This window comes from Terrapene carolina, unplaced genomic scaffold, assembly GCF_002925995.2.
Source record: "Terrapene carolina triunguis isolate 2854851 unplaced genomic scaffold, T_m_triunguis-2.0 Scaffold558, whole genome shotgun sequence".
NCBI lineage: Eukaryota > Metazoa > Chordata > Testudines > Emydidae > Terrapene > Terrapene triunguis.
In genome coordinates this window covers 11,029,925-11,054,708 of record NW_020664909.1, presented here as the reverse complement: position 1 = coordinate 11,054,708, position 24,784 = coordinate 11,029,925, and positions in this window count along the sequence as shown.

The following is a 24,784-nucleotide window of genomic DNA, read 5'->3' as shown; positions in this document are numbered from 1 at the left end:
GTGTGTGTGTGTGTGTGTGTGTGTGTGTGTGTGTGTGTGTGTGTGTGTGTGTGTGTGTGTGTGTGTGTGTGTGCGCGCGCTCCACAGCCTTAGCTAACAGCCAGTGGCTTTTAGCTCATGCGGTAGAGGCTCATGCGCTAAGCTCTAGAGGTCCCCGGTTTGATCCTGCCCACAAGGACCGGGGTCTGTCGGCATTACACAATACCACAGATATTCTGCTGATATCCACTGTGAGCTGACAGCATGCTTGGACCAGAAAATGTCACCAGGTACACCTGGAATCTTACTGTAGTAAAATATACTGTGTGTCATGTTGGTGTAAGTTCTCAGTTACAAAATTTAGTCAGGGACTTTTAGCCCAACTGTCATTCTGTGGTATGTGAATTTTAATAGTGCTTATATCACCGTGAAATATCAATGCAGATATAATTAACATTTATTTGCAACTACTATATTTAATGACATTTTATAATACACACACAATTTCATTTTCATGAACTGATGGATTTCTACCCTAGCAGTAGGATTTCTAAGAACAAACAGCATTTTAACTACAATATTCTACTCCACCAGATACTTTAATAATAAAATTATACATCAAAGCAGGTAGGAAAACAGTAAAACACCACATTAAAACCCCAGATATTTTTACAATGCCATTCAATATCATTAACATTTCAGTTTGGACTGCATTATAGACTACATAATTTTAAGCCTTTAGAAATTGTTTTATGCAGTATAGTTCTACTAAATTAATTCACTACTGCATGAATTCAGCAGCAACATAGTCATGTCAGAATTATAACACATATTGGCAGCAGCTTAATCAGGAGTGAGAGAAATGACCCTCTCATCAAATTAAAGTTTCTACCTTTGAAATATTCTGTGACTGACGGGAAAAAATGATTATCTGTAGGGAAGATAGTTTACATGTACTGATGGTAATCCCCTCATATGTATTTTTACCTTTGCTAATCAGGGCAACATAAGCCTTTGTTAGCTAGTTGCCCTGTTAATTTTCAATTCTGACTTATAGTACACAATTGCCCATATCAACTTATGTGCAGATAGTTTAAAACTTGTCAGCTTCATACATTACTTCATGGTGACAATTCACCTATAGATGAGAGAATGTCTGAATTCCTATCTTGAGAGCCTAGTGACAGTGATAGTAGGGGCTGTGTCTTTCCTTGAGAGACCACTGAAGTACTGTGCAAAAGATAAACGAATAGAACAGCTTCTTCAAAATGTTCAGAGGGCTTTGCTGTAATCTTATTGGTATCTATTACCCATGTGGATTCCTCTATACCATATGATTTTCAACAAACAGGGTCATTTCCAAGGCACATACCACTGGCAGGAATATCTCCAGACTAGTGGTATCTTTCTGAGAAACTGATCTTGCTATTAACAAATGGGTTGCTTTGATGCTAGGTGGGGAAGGAAGTCATCTTGGGAAGACATGTAGGATTCCCTGAATAAAACTTTTTTCAGGAAAAAATAAATTTAGAAATTAAAAACGAGTTAGATATTTAAGCTCCTCAGAGCAGGGCAAGTGTGTTTGTAGGCATTTGCACAGTTTCTAGCACATCAGAACCTTTATTCTGATGGTGGTGCTCTGACAACTACTGTAATATAAATATTATATAATGGTAACAATAGGAATATAAGGAAAATAGTTAATCAGCTATTATTATAGCTCTCTGATGTTGGTCCCTGAAAACCAACATCAGAGAACTCTGGTGGCTGGAAATATGTGATTCTGTTGGTCAATGGGGTATATGATTGTAAGTTATAACCTTTTATGAAGTAGATTTTATTTACCTGATGTAACCACAACTATGAATTGAATTGTAAAGCTTGTGAAAAGTGTGTGTTAAAGAAAGCCAAACCTGGGTTATTTTCTACATTGGTGAACAGATAGACTTCACATTCAATAGCGCTCAGTGGCATGTAGTAGTTCAGGCCATGATCCTGAAAAGACTTGAACTCAGTGAGACTACTTTTGTGTATAAGTTATCTATGTATATGTCTTTATAGGATTGGGGTGTAAACTTGAAACCAGACAAAAGAGGCATTGAGATACCTTGTACCTCCAAGACCATTTTAGAAACTGTGTGTTAGGGATACCTATGAAGGATCAATGGGCCAATATACTAGACAAAAGTCTTTGGAAATTAGTCTAAAAAGCTATCTAATGTAATGGACCAATTCTTCCTATTGGTTCCCCCTCCCTCAATTCTATAGAATTTTGTACCAGTGATATAATTTTCTATTGAAGTTAGTTAAAATATAGAAAGGTTGTTGTTTTCTGTTCAGTTCTACAAAACTTTCCTGGAGGGGTATCCATTTCTATATTAGAGAAACAGGGCCAGCTCCTCAGTTAGCAAAAATCCCCATCACTCCATTTAATTCAGTTGGGCTATGCTGATCTGGTCCACAATCTCTTTGTAAGGAAATTAAAAAAAAACTGGACAAAAATACATTTAAAGGGGAAAAAAGAAAATCCACAGAGCAGCCATAAGAAAAATGTAAACATACTTACAATGTTGAAATACAGTTCAGGAATGCTTTTGTTTCAAGGAGGGAAATTGTAATCCTCTGTATTTTCCCAGAAGATTTTTTAAGACATTTAAAGCACTAAGGGTGGGATCTATAAAGGTAGTTAAGTACCTAAACCCCAGAATTAGGCAGCTAAATCTTGGATTAGATGCCTAACTCCTATTTTGGTTCCACTGTGAGCCACAAAAATCCTGATGAACCCTGTAGGTGCCTAAGCTCAGTCAGGGCCTAAGTTTGCAGGGTAAAACTTCCCTAGGCACCTATATTTCTGCTTCTGAGAACACACATTATTGCCCCATTCTAGGTGCCAGGATACCTCTATCTCCTGCCTAAGCTCCAGAGCAATCCATGAACAGAGTGACAATAGACATTTGGCCACCTAAATCTCATGTGTGGGGCCCAATCTGGTAGGCATGCTCAGAGGCTGCCTATTGGATTGGGTCCCATTCAAAATATGGCCACCAGAGGAGGTGCTCACTTTATAACTTTTAGCCCAGTGATTAGGATGGGATGTGTGAGATCCAGGTTCAATGCCCCTCTCTATCAGAGGGGGGGAAAGGAGTCTCCCACCACTCAAAGAGATGATCTACACACTGAGCTATGAGATATTCCATTGTGAGGCCCCTTCAAACTCTCCTGTTGAATCTGTTCCACCGTCGATAAATAATAGAGTGATTAGGGCAGGTGTGATTAAGTAATACTTAAGCACTGACTGTGCCGTTGAACAAATTATTTTTGGGTCCAGAGAGAGGGATTCTGTAGTCTAGTGGTTAGAGCACCCACCTGTGAGGTGGAAGACCCATGTTCAGTCTTCCTGCGCCAATCACTCATTATTTATCCATAGTGGAACTGCTTCAACATGAGAGACTCAAGGCAAGTCGACACTACAAAATTAAGTCGACCTAAGTTACACTGACATACAGCCACTGCAGTATTTAAACTGGTTTTGCATGTCCACACGAAATTCCTTGTGTCGGCGGTGCTTGTCCTCACTAGGAGCGCTTGCACCAATTTAACTGTCAGTGTGGGGCATTGTGGGATGGCTTCTGAAAGGCAGCAAGAGTCCATGTAAGAAACACAGTGACATGGTGTCCACCTAATTATTTCTAGAGCCCTGTGCGAATACAAAAATGTGGATTCGCATCCGATCCGCATCTGCCAGAATCAACCCACGATCCAACCTATAATCCGTGAGCCGTCTTTTACCTGCATCCACACCCACAGCCTCAAGCCATCTCACAAGGGCTAGCAATGGGGAGGGGGGAGCAGAGATGAGCGAGTGGGGGGCAGGGTCTTAAGGAGAAGGGGCAGCACGGGGGTGAGGGCTGCGGGGGAAGGGGTGTCGGATCACATGCTGCTTCCGGGTGCTCGTGAGCAACGGCAGCAGCGTGTGTTGCATCACAGCAGGGCAGAGAGGTGGGGCTCCAGAGCCCTGCCCACTCCAATCCCCACGGCCGGGGGCAGGCCCTGCTGCCCAGGAGCTGGCAGGCCAGGAGCGCAGCCAGTGCTGCCAGGCTGGACTATGGTGGGGATGCTGGCACTGCCCAAGGGGCCCAAGTGACTGGAGAGGAAGTGGCACGGCGAGCGGGTGCTGGACATCCCCGACTCCGGCCTGCCACCCAGCCCCAGCCACTGGCTGCTGGCCCCGAGCACACTGTGCCCCCTGGCACCGCCGGTGAATAACGCCCTAACTATATTGATTTAAGCACTACCCCTCTCATGGAAGTAGAGTTATTAAGTCAGTGAGTTACATTGGTGGGAGTGACATTTTAGTGTAGACACTTACAGAGTTACATTGACATAAGGCAGTTTACATCAACCTAACTGTAGTGTAAACCAGGGCTGAGGAGAGCCCCATAGCAGAATATCTCTTAGTTCAGTGGTTAGAGCATCTCCCTGTGAGAGATCTTTCTCCCCATCTGGTAGAGAAGGGAATTGAACCGGGGTCTCCCACATCCCAGGTAAATGCTCTAACCAGTGGGCTGGAAGTTATAAGGAATGTGGCAGTACTACCACGTGTTTTGTATGGAGCAAGGCAGGTGCCTAACTCAATCCCACAACAAACATCTTGGACACCTAAGCTACCTGACTCCAGGAGGCTGGTTCCTGTTTGTGCTTTTCTATGCAGAGAGGTGCAGGGTTTAGCACATACTTCTCTTGTCTGCATCTCCCGTTGGCTAGCTTGGGCAGCTCCCTGCCTAGTGTGCTGGTTTTTGTGGATCACATTCTAAGGCAACTATCTCTCCCCATTCGTGGTCTAGGAAGCCTATGTGTCTAACGCAGGGATTGGGGATTACAGTGTTCCTATAATTTTCTAGGTACTGTGATGCTCAGCATTGCAACACCTAAATCTCTTCATGGATCCCACCCTAACTGACCCTCTTCATAATACTTAAGTTCTAGAGTGTAGATGGCTGAGTACCAGATCAGACAAAGTATCTCCTGAAAGAACCTGAGCAACCTCAGTTCCCAGCCATTTGTAAAATCGGCCTCTCAATGTGGAATCCTGAGATTATTTGGAAAGTTCCAGAGAGAATTTTGCATGAAAGGTTATTCATGCAGCAGAACTGGGTAGGGAAGAACGTTGCTTTAACAGTAATAATAAGCAAGCAATTTAATATCTGTAGAACGTCTGAAAAGATTTGTGGTTAATTTCTGGTTGGTAAAGAATTTTGCAAGTTGAAGAAGGAATGCTAAGAACAGCTTTCAGAAATCCATCTTCAAGAGATTGATTCCTACTACTAGGAATCATCAGGGAACCGAAAGAACTTTTAAACACCAAAGATCAGAAGACCTTTAACTGCTCTTTTGAGCTAGTAGATTGTATGAATGGAGGTTCATTTTGTTATTTGGAGGAAATAAAACTGAATTTTTTGTTATAGTTTTCCTGCTTTCTAATTACATAAATTTCATATGTTGAATTTAACTGTTTTTATTATTCAACATTATCACAGTTAAGTGTTAGTCAACAAATCAAATCAAAATCAAAACAAATCAAAAACCATGTTTCATTTACAGGCAGATCACATTTAAGGGAAATTAATTTGATAAAAAGATAGGAATAGGAAAGAAGCGGGATAAAATCAGAGTAAAAGATGAAATAGATATCAGATTAAAAATTGCTGTAGTAAATTATAGTAAAAATTTGCATAGTATTAACTTTAATGTGAAAGGCAACAAATATTAATCTGACACTTGGAAATATTTCTTTACACAACACATAATTAACCTGTAAAATTTATTGCTACAAGATATTTAAGGCTAAGAACTTAGTAGGATTAAAAAAAGATTAGACATTTATATGGATAATTAGAACATCCACGGTTACATTTGATAGGATTTAAAAAATGTATGAGGGATAGAAGGTTATAACCCAAGCATTTTAAAAAAGAGAGTGTTGGAAGTGACTTACAGTGTGTGCATATTAAACTATAAATGTCTATAATGGATAATTTGTGCACTTTCCTCAGAAACATCAGGTATTGGCTGCTGTCAGAGACAGGGTACTGGATTAGATGGCCCACTGGGCTGACAGATTATGGCAATCCTTATGTTCCTGTGAAAAAAGGGTTCCATAGGTTCTCAACAGGAATAATCTGCACAAGCATGTGTCTACTTGGTTGCCATTGGTTGGATCAAAAGATGTACATGCAAAGGATGAGTGTGAATCATATCCACTCAGCTCTGGTGATCTTCCATAACCTCTCACTTTTCTCTGGGGAAAATAAGCAATGGGGTTGAAAAATTCTACTCCACACATCCCCATAGCCCAGAAGCTGTCTGCATACTAGACAGACATTGGACCTAAAGAAGGAAACTTTATATGCTATGATTCATCCTTACCTTATTTGTGCAATTGGTTTCTATTCATAAGGTGGAAGAAATTTTCCTGTACTCTTTGCTGTGACCTTCTCAAGGGATTAAAGACCTTATCACAAAAATAAATCAGTTCTACTCATTATTTCATTTATTTACCAGGTGCTACAGAACTAATGTCATGAAAGATATACATTTTTCTTTTTTTAAATTAGAACTGTAATTAATGTGATATTGGGTACAATAGCTAGATGCTTTGAGCTGCACTGCTAGAGGATTCTGGTCCCAAAGATGACATATCTGGCTGCAGAAGGATCACTTGCATGCAGAGTGATCCATCAGTGACTTAGAGCTCGCAGTGGAGTTATTTGAGATTTACATCAGTGAAAATGAGAGCAGACTCTGCCCCTGTAAGATCTATTGGGCTGTGGAATAGTCTCTCAAGGGAAGTGGTGAGAGCCTGATTGCTTGGCACTTTAAAAAATGGACTGGTCAAAGGACTAGAAAAACAACTATAGAAAACAATCTACTGGCAGGGGATGGACTACTGCATGGACTCACCCAATACATCTTTTTCATACCTCCTTTTTTATGATTCTATGGGGGAAAGGTCCTATATTTTTTTTAAAAAAAGATCTTCCTTATGCTTCTCTGCAAACAAGTATATGCAACTGATTTTTCTGAACTAATATTTCCTAACTGTATAGTATGCTCTTATATAGTATACTAAGTGTCAATGTTCCTGTGTTGGTGTCAATCAAAATATGGAACCTATCAAGTCTTTGTTAGATTTATATCTTTCTCGAACTATAGAGTTGTTAAATGCCTTTAGAGCTCAGTTGACTACTCTAATGTATATTTATCCATCCATACACAGGGAATCTAGTATATAATAGAGTAGTTAAACACTCTGAGTATCCATGGGAATTTATATACTGATCCAAATGATGTCTGGTGTTGCTCTATTTTAACCAGTGGCTTTATGCCAGGGATAAATTTGGCCTAGTTTATCTTAGACAAAAGAACTCTTTAAATAAAAGAAAAGAACCTGTTTCGTATTAAATCATGCATGCGATAGACTTGTTCAATACATTGTGGAAAATGGACACAAGTTGCCCATCTTATCTAAATGGCTGAGTTATGATCCTTTCCCCAGAATGAAAAATGATAGCTACACTGAAATAAAATAAATTCTTTACTATACGCTCAGGAGCAGTAGTTGTTATAGATTACATTTTTTTTTTAACTCTGGAGGCATATACAGGACAGCCATTGCTGAAACATAAAAGCTAAATCAGAAGAAAACATCATCACTCCCCAAACACCATTCTACTTTGTGCTTGTTTCCATCTCCACTCTGGGGTCTGAGAGGTAATATAAGAAAAATTATAACTGGAAGTGAGCAAGCTGCCTTTGTTGTATAGGACCCCAAAGAAGTGTTCACTATATTACCCGATAGCCCTTTGAGGTCATAAAAATGATACCTTTCTACAAATTGAGCCCTCATAAACACACTTTATTCTATCATCAGTAACTTATTTTAGTGCAATCCTTTTTCTGAATGAACAAAGCCGGGATTTATAGTGATTGCGGCAGTGTTTTTGCAGATAGATGCCTTAGTTGTGGCTAAATTCTACGTGCAGTTACCATGGTGAAAATCTGAAAGAAATCCAGATTTACACCCTGTGTAACTGAATGCCCATTTTGACCCTCATTGGGTATAACAGATGGCTTGTAGAGAATGAGCCAGGACTGGAGGCCACATGTCAGACGGGGTCACTCAGAAACAAGGATAATAAAAAACAAATATTACCACCTACCTTTTCTGCTGTGCATCATTCAAGTTTCACATTGAATGACACAGGAGTTCTGTGAAAACAAAGTATATGAAATAATCTTTAATTACACAATCACAAAGCATATGCCAAAGGAGGCTGATTTCATGCTTTATGAGCAACTTTAACTTTGGCAATGCCTAATTTTTGAGTGCTTCATTTTACAGCCTTAGAAATGAATTGGGCTACTTATGGTAGTAAAATTAAATGTGTGTTTTGCAGGATAGGGGTTTAATATTCTTTTAAGGTAGATTTTTGTTCAGAATAAATATGTAGATCTGAATAAGAGAGAGAACATGAACACACACATGGATATATGTGGCACTAGTAGTACCACTTTTAGTTAGTTACCTACAACAATTTCCATTATAAGACCCTATTTTCAGTTGCTCATTACTTTGTCAAACTTTAACTATTTTCAAAGCCATGTGCATATACTCACCTTAATTTTATTTATTTATTTATTTATTTTTATTTTGAAAACTTGCAGCTAAAATGGTTTAGTAGTTTCCAAGAATGTGGTTAGTGGAAAAATGCTTGTTCCTGTTTTTAAAAAAAATTCTCATTTCATTGACAATATTTGCAAAGAGACTAGAAATTTGGCAGAGAGGACATCCTGGTGCCAAGGATATGTTTTTGCTATTCTTATGAAAATTTTGCCCAAATGTGTCCAAGTTCTAAGACTCTAAAAAATTGCATTTTGCACATGCTTAGTAGAGACTTGTTAGACTTTGGCAGCTAAATTATCTGCAGATTCCATGTACACTGAGCATGCCTTGTCCCCTCAAAGCTGGGTTTGGATGGGATTGGAGACGAGGATGGGTGCCAGGTATATAGGATAGGAGCAGAGTGGGACAGAGAGCCTAGATGCAGAAGGATTAATGACCACTACAGAACACTCCTTTACCAAACTGGAATCGATCTGAGTCCTCAGTTTTTACATTCCCTGCTGTCAGCAAATAGCTGTAAAGCCCATTGGCAAAATGTGTGTCCCATCCCCTTTCTAATGACTGGTCAACATAGAGGTTAGCAGCCTGCTACTAACTACCATTTACTCTGTTAGTTCAAACTGTAGATATCTTTGTTGTGGGTCTAAAGTTATGAATCCTGCTGATGACCCACTTTTGGGGTCAATATTGTCCCATGTGATGAAATTTGTCTTTTGAGGGTTTGTTTGTTTTTATTAATTTTTCTGGATTGAATTTCTTATCTTGAAAAAACATTAAGGAAATGCCAAAATTTAGATTTCCTGTGCAACCTTAATTTGTGCATATTAATTTTTATCATCTTTAATTATATTGTCACATGTTGTTCCCCCCACCCCCCGACTCTGCATCTTTCATTGCACAGGATGTTCCATGTTCTGGGGATGAATCACGATAGTTTGGTGAAAGAAGCTGTACTCTATAGGACCCTTGCCTCATTTCTTGCAGAAGTTGGAAGGTGTATGGTGAATGAAACGTTGGATTATAAAAAGAGGAAGGATGGTCTTGTGATTAACAAAAGTTGCATGCCCCCCTAGAGAACTGGATCCTATCCCTCCCTGAGCCACACAGTTCCACCTTAAATCAAAACTCTCACAGTTGGTCACAAACTGTGTTCTCCTCATTCTCTTGATGCACAGTGTGATCCCTGGGGCCAGGCTGGCACAATTGCTGAGTGCTCACAACTGCAAATGAAATAGATTGGATCCGTGCTTTGAACTTCTAACACAATATAAAAATACTAATTACTCTGAAAGACGCCAAAGGTGTCTCAAGATGGGCACTCCAAATTAGTGGACACTGACAATTTTGGTTTTGCTCAGTCTGTGTTTCAGTTTCCCATCTATAAAATGGGGATAATGATACCACCTAATCTGCAAGGCGTATGATAAGATAAATTCATTAATGTTTGTGTAGTACTCAGAGACTTTGGGTATATCTAGGGGATATCACTTGAAGCCAGGATACTGAACTAGATGGACCCAGTATGGTCATTCTTATATACACTAGAGCTGGAAGATGTAAATTCCAGCTCCAGGAGACATATCCATGTTAGCTCTGTTCAAGCTAGCATGCTAAAAATGAGAGCATAGCTGCAGCAGCATGAGCAGTGGGAGGGGCTAGCTAACCCAGCATACAGTCCCATTTGAGACCATATGTATGTTCTGAAGGCAGCTAGCCCCTCCTGCCACTCACGCTGCTGTGACACACTTCTATGTGTAGGGCACTAGGCCAGTGAGACCTAGCACAGCTGTGTCTCCTCGAGTTGCATATCCACACTTCCTGCTCCAGTCTAGATGCACCCTATGTGCACCATGGAAATGCACATGAGGAAATCCATGATTTTGTAAGTAGCACGGGGTGTGGATGGGGAGTGGTAAGTGAAGTCTGAGTCACACATTGAATGTGAAGTTTAAAAAGAAATATTGAATAACTATCCATTCCTTGAATTTGGTAGGAAGCTCATGGGAAAAAAATTGTATGTATTTGGATCCTAATGCATACAGCATAGAAAGTATCTGAATTAAGGTTGTACAGGCAACCTTAGTGCTGGCATTTCCTAACTTCTGCAAACTTAACTGCAACTGACTTTGCAACCTTAACAATTTTTAACCTATATTTTGGATGTAATTTTTATAAATTATAGTATGTGCCCACATACATGCAATTCCCAAAGACAGCTCTTTTCCCAGAATCATTTTGCACACTTTGCAATCTCCTGACCTCCACTAACTCTCTCCACTCCCAGGTTGTTCTTGTATAGGATTTTTTTTCCTATGAGGCTTTTCTGGGGGCTGACTCTTTAAATTTAGCAGAGCCAAAAAGCTGCAATTCTAAAGCAGACATTTAGGAACTGGCTGATGCTTGCTGTCTCTCTCTTTTCCAGCTGGTAAGTACTTTTTAAATTTTATTTTCTTCCAGTTCTTTCCCCTCCCGACACATGCCCATGATTTTTTTATTCGATTTTATACTGGAGGAGATGGCACACTCTTAATATGTGTGTGTACATGAGTATGTGTGGCTATGTATGTATACATAGACATTCACAGAGGTATAGAGTTTTTTATTGGCCATATATAGTCAAAATGGATATAGATAGATAGCTATGACCAATTTTTATATCATAGAATCATAGGATATCAGGGTTGGAAGGGACCTCAGGAGGTCATCTAGTCCAACTCCCTGCTCAAAGCAGGACCAATTCCCAACTAAATCATCCCAGCCAGGGCTTTGTCAAGCCTGACCTTAAAAACCTCTAAGGAAGGAGATTCCACCACCTCCCTAGGTAACCCATTCCAGTGCTTCACCACCCTCCTAGTGAAAAAGCTAACCTCCCGCACTGCAACTTGAGACCATTACTTCTTGTTCTGTCATCTGGTACCACTAAGAACAGTCTAGATCCATCTTCTTTGGAACCCCCTTTCAGGTAGTTGAAAGCAGCTATCAAATCCCCCCTCATTCTTCTCTTCTGCAGACTAAACAATCCCAGTTCCCTCAGCCTCTCCTCATAAGTCATGTGCTCCAGCCCCCTAATCATTTTTGTTGCCCTCCGCTGGACTCTTTCCAATTTTTCCACATCCTTCTTGTAGTGTGGGGCCCAAAACTGGACACAGTACTCCAGATGAGGCCTCACCAATGTCGAATAGAGGGGAACGATCACGTCCCTCGATCTGCTAGCAATGCCCCTACTTATACAGCCCAAAATGCCGTTAGCCTTCTTGGCAACAAGGGCACACTGTTGACTCATATCCAGCTCCTCGTCCACTGTAACCCCTAGGTCCTTTTCTGCAGAACTGCTGCCTAGCCATTCGGTCCCTAGTCTGTAGCAGTAAAACACATTTTACCCATCACTCAAAACCATTTGGATTTCTTTCTCAAATATTGTGGCAAGATTCTTCCTTGCCTTCTTCATGAATCCTAACAAACATCTGGCTAAACACATTTTACAAGCCAAAGTTATGAAAACACAGGTACTTAGGAGAAAGGCAACCTAACCTTCCCAAACTGAATAGTACTTTTCTCAGAGGAGCTTGAGTTCCTAAATTTTTATGTTTCCTTTGCCCTCTTCCCTTCCTAACTCAATGGTCTAGACTGCAGGGTAAGCTGATTATTTGTTTCTTCTATCTGAGGAAGATTAAACCATTTAGAAGTTGCAAACAGGAAAAATTCTCAGGATCAAATAATACTGATTTTTTGGTGTGTGTGGGGGGGGTGGGGCGGGGGGGGGGGGACAGGAAGAAGGTTGGGTCCACATTTTCCTAAAATCTTAATTCCCTTGGGAGACTTGGGCTTTGAATACCCAGTTTGCCTAAGAGTTGCTACTTTTCTAGACAAGTCTGACAGTTTTAAGAAGTGATACTAACTGTACATGGAGGGTAACTTGTTCAAGGCAGACAAGAGTAGATTCTAAATAGGAAATATTTTTGATAAATTTATCTTTGGTATTAAAATGGATCATTCCATCTGAGTGGTGATATTGGGTTATGTGGATGTGTAGGGCCAGTGGATCTTAAAAGAAAAGCTACATGGGATTGCCATCTAAAAGGCTCATCACATAGTGAAAAGACAAAGCTTAATTCTGCTGCAACCTGTTCCATGGATAAAGAGGTGACTATGAAGAGACTGTTAGGCACAAACACAATGAAACTAGAAAAGTAACTTTTTTTTTTAAAGCCACATTTTAAATTATGAGTCTGCCATTCAGCACCCTGAACAATCTCCCTCCGCATTCCTGTCTGGAAGCAAACCTAAATTCTACAGTGGGGTGGGATATGTTGCTTCTATTATATTTCCCCCCTCGTTTATTTAACATACAGGGTGTAGGGTTATTTTTTTTCTGCCGGTGATGAGGTCTCAGCTGTGCCCTGACTATTGGTGCACAGGTATGAAATCATAAACGCCGAAACACCCAGTCAAAGTATGGCTTTGCACAAATTATCTCTTCATTTGAGCTGGCATGGTTGGTTGAAATTTGTCACACAATATTGATTCTAGGTTCCTAATAGGTGAACCTACCCCTTGCTGTCAAGAGTGATAGCATAACCAATTCTGATTCTTTTTCCAGATGGAGTAGCAGCAGCAGGATATGACTCTGTATGCTTTACGCAGCTGTAGTATGTCATCAGATTTGAGTGTCCCAGGACAATGGATGCAAGAATACTCAGTGCACTATAAATGACAGAGGTGGATAGCAGGACACTGGTAATAGCTGGCAATGAATTGGCAGACAAAAAGACAAAAAATGCTAGTAAGTATGAACAAGTTAACCTAGAGATCTCCTTGAGCAAACTGGAATTTAATAAAAAATGAGTTAAGGAGGGAATGGCAAGAACTGTGGAAATGAAAGGGAAAAAATTCTGTGAAGTATGGCCAACAGTTGAAAATTTTGATATAATCCAAGGCCCTGCAAGGAAGATGATTTGGCTCTAATCAGAATTTAACAGGTCATTGTGGATTAAGCAGTTTTACAGTAACAATGTTTTCTTTGCAACACCTATTCAGAATGCAAGGAATATGGCATCCAATTAAAAAAGCTATTCTGCAGTTCTTTAAGAACACTGAGAAAGATGACAGACTTTAAGTCATAACCTGTCTATGAAGTCCAGTGAATGGTGGTCATAGATTCAGGAAGTGAGTCTGTTGTGACACAAAACACAAGAAGTAGAAGAAAGACACTGGTCTTTCCCTGAAGAAGACAATGGCAGTAAGGATTGAAGGGGTGCGTGTGGCTTGGTTGGGCCCTCCATAGGCTCAGATATTTTGGATAAGTGTCTAGACTCCAAACTTTGAACCGTTTCAGTTTCTTTCATCAGGCTGGCTTACTTTATACTTTAAAATGTAATTTAGCTCTGGTAAGGGTGGTTTATATCCTCAGTTTATATAGGGCCAGATTTTCAAAAGAGCTCAGGACACAGCAGCGCCCATTGCAACACCCACAGCCAGACTTTCAGAAAAGCACCCACCATGCACCCTACGTGCTGAACTCTCTCATAAATATCTGGCTACTTATTTTGGTGCTCCAGTGGGAGCTGAAAACTTGTGCCTCAGTGTGTGGAGCTCTCTTGAAAGTTCCAGCCCCTGGTGTTTGACTACTGAGAGTCATGTTTACACAGCAGTTTTTAACATGAAATGGGTGGTTGTCTTAATATGGAGCTTTCCTTTAAAAAATATACCTTTCATATTTCCGTAGTCATAAGAATCAGTGGTGATTTGGATTACCGGTGGGTTTGTGGTGGCTAGAAGGCTGGCGTATTATGTTATATCTTAACAATGATACCAACAATCATTACTATCACACCTCTAGTCTCCAATTGACTTTGCAGCTGTACATGCAATTGACAATGCTGGCCAATTTTAACCAGTCCTTATTTACAATATAATGCAGCACACCTGGAGTCACCAATCCTCCCCGACTGTTGCTTTCCAGTCACATCATGCCCTCTAGGCATCACATCCAGGGGAGCCTGGGCAACAGGGCATTCAGTACTGTTGGTCTGGTTACATTTAACTGCTGCTGAGGAGGGATGCTTGGAACTGTCTCCATAGGAATCCTGTGGCATGGGGGACAGGGTTATTCCTGAAGTCTCCTGCTGCCACCAGAGGGAAAAGAGAAGCATATCTCCACAGTAAAGCAGATAGTGGGCAGTGCTTAAAATGGGGAGAGGAGCCGTTGTAAAGGGTCAAAGGTCTAGTTCCAATGTAAATAAATAAATAAAAGTCAGGTTACTGAGGGGTGCACTTTTATCACTGTTTTACCAAAGTTGCTGCTCCCAGATTATAAAAGAGCCTTCTTTTTCTTCAGAACACTTGAAGCACTGATACTGGAGAGGCATTTGGCCACACAAAGTTTATTTAGTCCTGATTGGTTTAAGATAAGCATCCAAATCTTGACTTAGCTGCAACAAATCTGAACCTCTGATCCTGTCAAGGTTTGTTCATCTGTATTAACTGGAGCTGGCCAAAAACCCTTCAAAAATTTTAAAGGGAGAAAAAAAAAACAAATTGTGAATGAGAAGTTTTTTGGGGGGGATCACTTTTTTTTAACCACCTGTAGTGTTAGCACATTCAATATGACACAGTAGGTCTGATTAATTCCATGAGGGCACTACTAGTATAGTAATGACTCTAAGCACTATGATTGCACTTTAGAATTTTGTATAGCACACTGGAGATATATTTTATAAAATTATTCTAGCCAAAGGAGAGCTACTGTTGCTCATACTCCTCCTACTTTCAAATGTAAATTGTTAGTTTGGGTCATATTGTTGGCATGGGGAAATAATGGGGTGAGGATAAAAGCAAGGAAGATATTAGTTTCTTGGGGAACAGGATCTCTTCTCAGCAAGGTTACCCTCTTAAACTAGAGGAAGATGCTGAATAAACAACAAGCAGCAGGTGTTCTTTTAAAAGTCACTTGCATAAATGAAGTACAGGACTACTATTTTTTAAGCTTGTTTTGTACTTGTCCTCTTTCTGAAACCAACCACAATTATATACCAAAAATAGGCTGAGGCAGCAGCAACATATTACAAAGGCTGCTTTTGAGTTGTGATAATTGTAGAACTGACTTTTTTTCAATTCACTCAGTATATAAAGAGACACATTGAACAACACTCATCACCTACCTTGAGGAAGTGGAAGTGGCACTGGAAAAATGTTCATGGGTAATTACCTACTTCTTTCCACTGTACAAAACAGTTGCTTTTCAGGAGCTATAATATTATGATTATTCTATCGAATATTGTCAAATGTGAGCTATGATGCATGAGTCCTTCTGCATTTAGATCCAGAAGAAAAAACTGTTTGTTTATTGAAAAGAAATAGATGCCAGCTGTTGTGGATATCAAAATATCTATACTAGCTGTAAATTAGTAACACCCTATCTTGTTCAATATTAGCTGTGGATACTCCTAGTTAAAAAAACATTGCTCATTGGTGTATTTATAGACCATTTTGGAACAAACACTCATCTGAATTGACAATTTTCCTGGAAAAAATAGGCAATTGGTCTCAAACCTGTTATAAATCTCCCACATCCCAGGTGAGTGCTCTAATCACTGGGCTAAAACTATAATGTGGGTGGTGGCGGCACCACCACCTGCTTTGTGTGGAGCAAGGCACGAAGCTAACTCAATTCGTGCAACAAACATCTTAGGCATCTAAACCACCATGGATGCCATTCATGGATTGCTAAACAGAAATAGCCACCTCCCTGCGGCCCAGATGGAGGCACTCTGAGAGAGGGGTGGGGCTTAGCTTACCCCCTGTATCTCACATCTCCCATTGGATAGTTTAGTGTTGAAAGGAGCTAATCCTTAGCTGCTGCCACAAGGATGCGCCACAATATAAGTGGACTCTATTACACTCTGAAAAATCATGCGGTCTGTTCTCCTTAATCTTTTAAATTCACATTGAACTCCCAAATAGTGTAACTTTTGTGCATTTTTCAACAATCCTAGTGTACAGTACTTAATCACTTCTCCGCAAAATAGAAGTAACGTTTTTAACTTTTACTGCATCTTGTGCCTCACTCTAGAGTCTCTGCTCCATTATGCTGGTGTAACTATTGATTTCTGTGAAGTTACAGCCGTGGAAAACTAGAGAAGTGGACTAAGGAATCAGGCCCATCCACTTTTTTTAGCCACAAAATTTAGCCACAAAACAGCATTTTATAGTAGAACAACAAAATACTAAAAGGACCTGTGATGGGGTGTCTACCCTACACTGGCCTGTAAGGGGTTAATAGAGTCCTAGGGAAGCAGCCAATAGGAGAGATGCTGTTAGGAACAGCCAATAGGTCCCAGCTGGCCCATGTAAAAAGATCCCCAGGGCAGAGCAGGGTCAGACACTGCCTGGAGCTCAAGGACAGGGTTCCTAGCAGCTAGATGGACACACCTGAAGGCTCTGACGTGAGGACAAAGCTGGTGCTGGAGGCCAGAGGAGGTGGCCAAGGGACATGTACTGAGAAGTTGGAGGAGATGCAGCACATGGCTGCCATCTACAGGTTTCTTGGGTCGGGATCTTGAGTAGTGGGTGGGCTTGGGTCTCCACCTCTTGCCACTGGGGAAGTGGCTGGACAGTTGGACTGTAGTACAAACCCCAGGAAGGAAGAGCACAGATGGTGACACAGCCTGAGGGCTGTGTCCTGAAGAGGACATGGCAGTCACTGGAGTGATGTGGGTCAGAGAGCAGATGTGATGGCAGGCGAGGCACCATCAGGAGAGGGCGTACTGATTTGTGGAGCTAATCCCCAAGATGGCCAGCAGGAGGCAGAAGAGTGATGAGTCACACCCAGTCATAGGCCCCTATCTGCACCTCCCTATGGCTCTGCACCATCCACAGTTCAGCTCTGGGAGATAATATACTCTACTGCATTTAACTCAAATTAAAAACAATACAGAAAGAAGGAACATTAATTACAAATGCATGTTAATTTTACTTAGTTTTTAATATATCTGCAAAGTTCATTGCTCAAATATAACTAACCTACCAAAATCTTATATTAGGATAATAAGTAATTGTAAAAGAGAATAAGGGGAATTGGAAGTAAGTATAAAATGTAATCAGAGCCATTTCTACCATGCAAATGAATACCAAAATTAGTTTGAAATTATTTTCAAACTTCAGAAGGAGGGACTTTGTAAGTATTAGACTTTCCTATCTTCTGGCAAGTTCATAAGTTGGCATCTGAGACATATTTTTATTTAAATACATACATGTAAAAAAATCAGTATAAAGCATAAAGTGAAATCTGCATAAGGGGAAAAATCCTGCCCCTTATTTTGGGGTGTGTAGGGCTCTCAGGCAGCAGGACCCATGTATTTCTAGTAGAGCTGATTGGGAATTTCCCTATAAAATAGGGTTTTGTTGGAAAACGCCTATTCATTGAACTTGAAATGTTTCACAGAAACGTATAGAATTCTGTCAGCTTCTGATGAAGTACAGGCAGGGTTCCATTGGAAACCGGCCCAGTTTCAGCTCAGGGGACCCCAGGGATTTCAGCGTCTATGACTCCATAGTAATCCTGTCATATGGACTGTCCTGGGGCAGGCTCCCTGTGGTGGAGCTCCTGGAGCAGGCAGGCTTCTGGCTCTATGGCAGGGAACCTGGAAGCCCAGACCACTTTTGTCTCAAGCTGGGTCTCTCAGGGCTTCCAGGCTCCCTGCCATGGCGCTGGGAGTCCTAGCTCCAATCTCAGCCCAATTCCGCATCAGTCTGGTAGGGCTCTGAGGGTTAATTTTGTTTTGATCAATTTGAACCAAAATGTTTTGGATTTTACTTCCTCAAGAAATCTTGAAATTCCGCGTATTTGTTGAAAATGGAACAATTTTTTTTTCAGAATATTGGACTTTCCCATGGTACAGAAATTCTGAATCTTGACCAGCTCTTGTTTCCATAGCCAAGAATTTTATGAGTGCAGCATCAAATATTGCACCACGGGAGCTCCATGTGCTCCAGCCTTTACTGGTGTTTTGAAGTGGGATGAGGGTGTGGGTGGAGAATCTGCTACTATGTGGATCCTTTGGTCACCCCACAATTACTGTTGTTCTGGAACTATGGTATTAAGAAGGTATTAAGGTAAAGAATTCTTTTCCAGCTATTAGGTTTTGGTAACCTTCATAGTAGCAGCTCTGAAGAGGAGGTTTCTTCTGCTATTCCTCCCACTCACCAGAGGAAGAGGACCTAGCTAATGGACAAGATAACTGGGCTGAGACACACACAGCAGAATGTTTATTTCATAGCTAATGTGTATGTTGATTGATCGATGCACATAAAGCATCTTGAAATCCTTTCATTAAAATTGCTACAAAAGTACAAAGCACTTTGCACTTCAATGCACTTTAACGAATGCACTTTAAAAATCACATGCTTAATATTTACATTCCAGACTGCAATGAATCCTTCTTTTTCATCCTTCATTTGTGTTTTAGAACTTAAGTCAATTTTTGCTAAGGTTTTTTTTTAAATTAAGTAGAAAATAATTGTATTTTCATAGCAAAAACAAAACAGTTTGGGGGCATACAGTAATTGCTTTCCATTTCTGAGAAAACATTAAAACAGTTGAGAAGTTTCTTCTTTTCACATAGATGAGTTGATTTTTTGTCAGGTTAATGCACAGACCAACATGCAAAATTAATAATTCCACATACACACCCCAAAAATACCCTACCAAGTTTAGCCCTTGCCACTGCTCTGAACAAATACGAAAATGATACACTCTCTTTAGGGCTTGCTTCGGCATCTATTGATAGTCTTATTTTTACCTACTTTATAGGGAAAACAATTTTGGCTTATCTGTGTGAAGTAAAATAGAGCATCTTACTTTACTGTACAGACTTTGTTTATCTAGCTAATCTATTTTTATTTTAAGAATGTACTGGTCTAGTTGCCAACCATAGTTCCAGACAGCCAGATGGCCAGTTAATTTCATGTTGACAAAATTTAAACCTCCAATCTAGTGACATACCCTGCGGTTTCTAAATAGTTGTTGTATAACAAAATGTATGCCTGGTATTGAATTTAGAACAACAAATTCCTACTTTACAAGACTGATTGATTTATTCTTACAATACACATTTAAGAAGCTCTAAAAACCTGATCTGCTAAGGTGCTGAGAGGGTCTTGAGAAAACTGAGCACTCCCAACCCCCGTATGTTTCAGTGGAAGGCAGTTAGCATTCCTCTGAAGATTCTCTGTGTCAGGCTGTCTGGAGTAGCTCACAGACGTGGGTGCTAACCTCAGAGCAAACTGTAACAAACCAGGCACAAACCCCAAACTGGCTGTGTGTTCTATAATTAGATTTCACCTATCAAGTGTGAACTCCTTAAGCACTGTAACAAACTTAATCTGGAGTCACAGACAGTCTGTTGGGCAGTCCAATCTATTTTGCCACCTAGGCAAGCCTGCCTTTTTGAAAGATGGTCCCTTACACCAAAAATCACAACTATATTCAGGTTACTCTCAGTCCCAAAGGACCAGTCACTTATCAATTGTACCACAGGTCTCTCACCAAAGACAACGCTTGTAGCCAATCCTATAAGAAACTAACTACAGATTTATTAACGAAGGAAAATAAATAATTTATTTACAAGGTTAAGGCAGGTAAACGTACACACACAAATGAGTTACAGTCTTAGGTTCCAAAAGGTAATAGAAATTGCTGTGTTATGCAAGCTTTCTATGTCTTCCAGAGCTAAGCCAAGCCAAGCAGCTTGGGGATCCCTGGCTTATGCTTAAAAATACTACCCTCGCCAAATTCCAAGCAGCACAGTGATACAGTTCCTTCAGACTGGATATTTTTATTCCCTTCCCACAGAGTTCAAACTGATGGAATGAGTGTTGGTGCCTGTCTCCTCTTCATGGGTATGTGGGGGAGAAATCAACAAATTGTTTGTCCTTTGATGTTTCACAATGGCTCATTTGGTTTCCATGGGCCTTCTTGTGTGGAGAACCAGCACTTTAAATTAATTAATTAATATGTCTTTCCTGTTTGGTGAGTTACACAATTATAGAGGTTTACAATGCAAAAACTCAGTATAACTTTATACCATGAGCTACAGATGTTATAAGTGAGATCAATCCTACAAGCATTTCATCAAGTCTAAATACAAAACACATGCTTAGCAACTTAACATCTATTTTAACAATGCTAACACCAGACAGGTTTCAGGCTGTGCATTTATTAGTGTTCTGTGAGTCCTACAAGCCTCAGCATGAGTTGGTCTGGCCTGATCTGCTAGCATCACTCTCAGTAGCTCACAGTGTCAGGTTCTAAATACACACTTTTTACAGCAAATTGCATCATAACACATGGCTAGGAAATGGCAATAGTTTGTTTCAGAGGAAGACTTAGACTCCATACCTTTGTCACCTTGAGATATGATTAATGCTAGGAGTTCTATCAGGGGGCAGACTTGCATCTTAACTCAACCTGGAAACTTAAATTGGTGCAGAAGGCAGCAGTCAACTGGATAATGAGGTGTTTCTCAGCAGGGATGCACGATACTGGTGTTCTATTATCAACAATGGCTGTCTATTGATTTCTGGGTGAAATTTAAGGTGTTTGATTTTGTGCTATAAAGACTTAAATGGCTTGTGGCCTTCCTATTTGAGGGAGCCTATATTCTTAGGCCATAGAGCCACAGCTATAATCAGCAGAGACACTTCCATGTTGTGTCTTTTGTTCAGGCATATGTATGCCTTTGGTGACTCTACAATATACTTAAATAGCCTCAAGCCAAAGGCTGTAGTGTACATATAGCATATGTCGGCAAAACATATGTAGCTCAGGGGCGTGAATATTCCACCTCCCTGAGTGACATAAGTGACATCAACGTAAACGCTATGTCAGTGGGAGAGCTTATAAAAGCATAGTTTAAATTGCCTATTTACTGTCTTATTAGAATTAGTTGCCTCTGATCTCCCTCTGCGTTGTATACTCCTTTACTGGTAGTATACTTGTATTTTTTTTTATTTGGTATTATGTCCACACATTTCTACTGTGAAAGACAATTCAGACCTGTATAGACTCCCAGATGATGTAGAGTATGTTTGTGTGTCTAAGTAAGAGCTGTGCAGGAACCACAATTTCCCTCCTATGGAAAATTTCACATGATCCATGAAAGCTGACCAGGTGGGCTACCAAGTAGCTAGGGGTCTGGAAGCCCAAGCTGCTGGGGAAGCAGGTGAGCTGGCAGGAAACCAGACAGGTTTCAGTTAAAATTTAATCAAAATCAACATGTTCCCTCTCCAGTGTGTGTGTGTATAAAATGTGTGCATGCATAAATTCCTGAGGTAACTATCGTGGAGTTGAGTGACAGAACACTATTGCATGGAGAACTCAAAAAAGCATTAGTAATATCATGTTGTATTCCCTTGTTTCATGTTTTCCATGCTGTCCTGGTGAATGCAATGATCCATCAAAATTATTTAGATCAAACAACTGTTATTCTAACAACAGTTTCATAACCATTTGTTATGTTGTTATAACAAAGGCCATTTTGTCATCAGCTTTTCAATTTCAGAGCCAGTGCCCATCATTTATGTTCATAACTGAAACCAATGGTAAGCAAATTTCTGCCAGAATGAGACTGATAATGACTTCCACTAAAGCCTTTTTTAATGATTCAATTTGGAGTGACTCTGCCCAGTGAAAGGAAATTCCATTTGTTTTTTCTTTTTCTTTCAGGCAATTTAGTTCCGCATATGAAACATAAACATAGACAAATACCTGTTTCTGTAATTTCTTTATCTTGGAAAATAAATATGCATGCATAAAATAAAGGGTTCTGTTCCACTCTTTTAAAAGTGTGGTAATCAAGAATACAATCATTTTTGTAGGTGCAAATATTACACAACTCATCATCAGTTCTAAGAGGGGATTAAATCTCCAGGAACTGCATCTAGAAATTGGCACTGCTTAAGTGACTTTAATAACTTGTATTCATTTACGGTATCATCTTGTAGAGTAATGTTTCTTAGTCTATGTTAAAAAATCCTGGTTAGGCAGATAGTGGTTTAAATTACTATGTAGTACATTAGTCTATGTATCTATATCAAACATCACCTTGGTATCTGGGTGTCTTGCACATTCTAATATTTATATTAAACAGCATGAATAATATTTATACTGAAAGGTATATTTATATTTAAAAAGCTATCACATCTTTTTAATTCTAATTTAATTATTGTGATACAAGAACTCTTATAATACAGTGATTAAAAACGAACGCCTTGATCCCGGAGTGTCAAGGGTTTGTCAATGCCAAGAGCTTGGTCGGTGCTGAAGCACTTTGAATCGCTTTAGTTGAGGCGGTCGGTGCCAATTTCGACATCTTTACACTTTCCTTCTCGGTGCTGAGAGGCAGTGTTCCTTTCTGTGTTCCTGCCTGTTCAGGGTCCTTGGACCTCTCTGTAGTGCCAGTAATGGAAGTGCCCAGACAGTCACAGGAGCTCAGTCTCACCTCTGAAGATATTGAGGCTGTCCACCTTACAGATGATGCCTTTCTTTGAGGCGGCTCCTTAATGGGTGAGCTAGTGGCCCATTTATTTTCATCTGGGTGGGCGAGTGTAGACATTTTCTTAGTGGTGCGTGGAAAGGCAGGGTTGGCCAATGACTGTGCCGATGGTGATCGGTGCATAGGAGAAGCATCGGGGAAAAGGACTGAGTCTGGCTACAGAGAGCTCTCCATTAATAAAAATGTTTGTCTCAGTTCACACTCCTTGCTGGGCCAAGCCTTCAATTTGAGGAGCACTTTTGTGAAACGTGCCCCTCACCTAGACAGCATATGCACTGTGAGTGACTGTTGCTCACAGGGATGGCCTCATGACAGGAGAGGCACCTCTTAAACCCAGGGGATCCGGGCACAACCCCAAGAAGGGAGGACTTCCCAGTCACGAGGGGCACAGAAAAAATAAAACTTACATTAAGCTAAAGAGCAACAGGGAGGGAGGGGAACAGATTTTTTTTCTTTAAAGGGGGAAAACAGAAAAATAAAGAAAATGGCTAATAATTATGACAGTACCATGGAAACAGTATGATTATTAAAGGAGCTACAGATGTATGAAGGTATCTGCACAGGATTCCATCCCAGACCAAGGGTGGTTGAGAAAGGACTGAAGGCAGTTGGACTGCACAGCACTATATAGATGCTGGTCATAGCGTGAGAGGGGGAGGAGCACATATGTGGCCCAAGGGGCACTGCTACCGAAGATTTCCGATCCCAGGCACAGGGACACTACTGCACCCATAAGGACACTACTTGAAGAAGAACCTCAGTTACTACATAGGGTGAATATCCTTCTCTTTATAGTACAGTGATTAAAAAATAATGCCTTGATCCTGGAGGTGCTAAGCACCATACACTCCCATATGCCTACAGGGTAACTGGACGTCCTTCTGTACCTCCCAGGTGGCACTCAGCATTCTGCAGTTTTGGACGATTAAAAGGAAACACCTGGTCAGCATGTCTAATGGCTTTGATGTTCTTGTGTTTAAGGCACTGGACTGGGTTAAGGATATCTGGTTTCAGTTTCCAGCTCTACTACATACTTAACTAGATAAGCAAATCACTTAGTCTAAACCAAGAATATTGGTGGTCATGGTTACAGAATATGGAACTGTACACTGGAAAAGAGTGACTCAGAAAAGAACTAAGGGGGGCTGGCAGATAACCAACTAAATATGAGCTTCCAGTGTGATAAGGTGGCTTGAAAAGAGAAAATGTGATCCAAAGATATATAAGGTGAGACTGTCTTTTTTTGTTCTGTTTTGCAATGCCTAGTCCAATAGGGTCCTGGACTAGTAATAATAATAATAATAATATAGGCAGGGGAATATTGAGTAGAAATAGGGAGGTGTTTGTTACTATTGTATACGGCATTAACAATCTATTACTATAATGCTGTGTCCAGTTATGGTGCTGACACTTCAGAAAGAATAGAGCTACAAACATTTGGAAAACCTGCCTTCACAATGAGTCTAAAGTTCAATAAAAAGAACAGGAGTACTTGTGGCACCTTAGAGATTAACAAATTTATTTGAGCATAAGCTTTCGTGGGCTACAGCCCACTTCTTTGGATGCACAG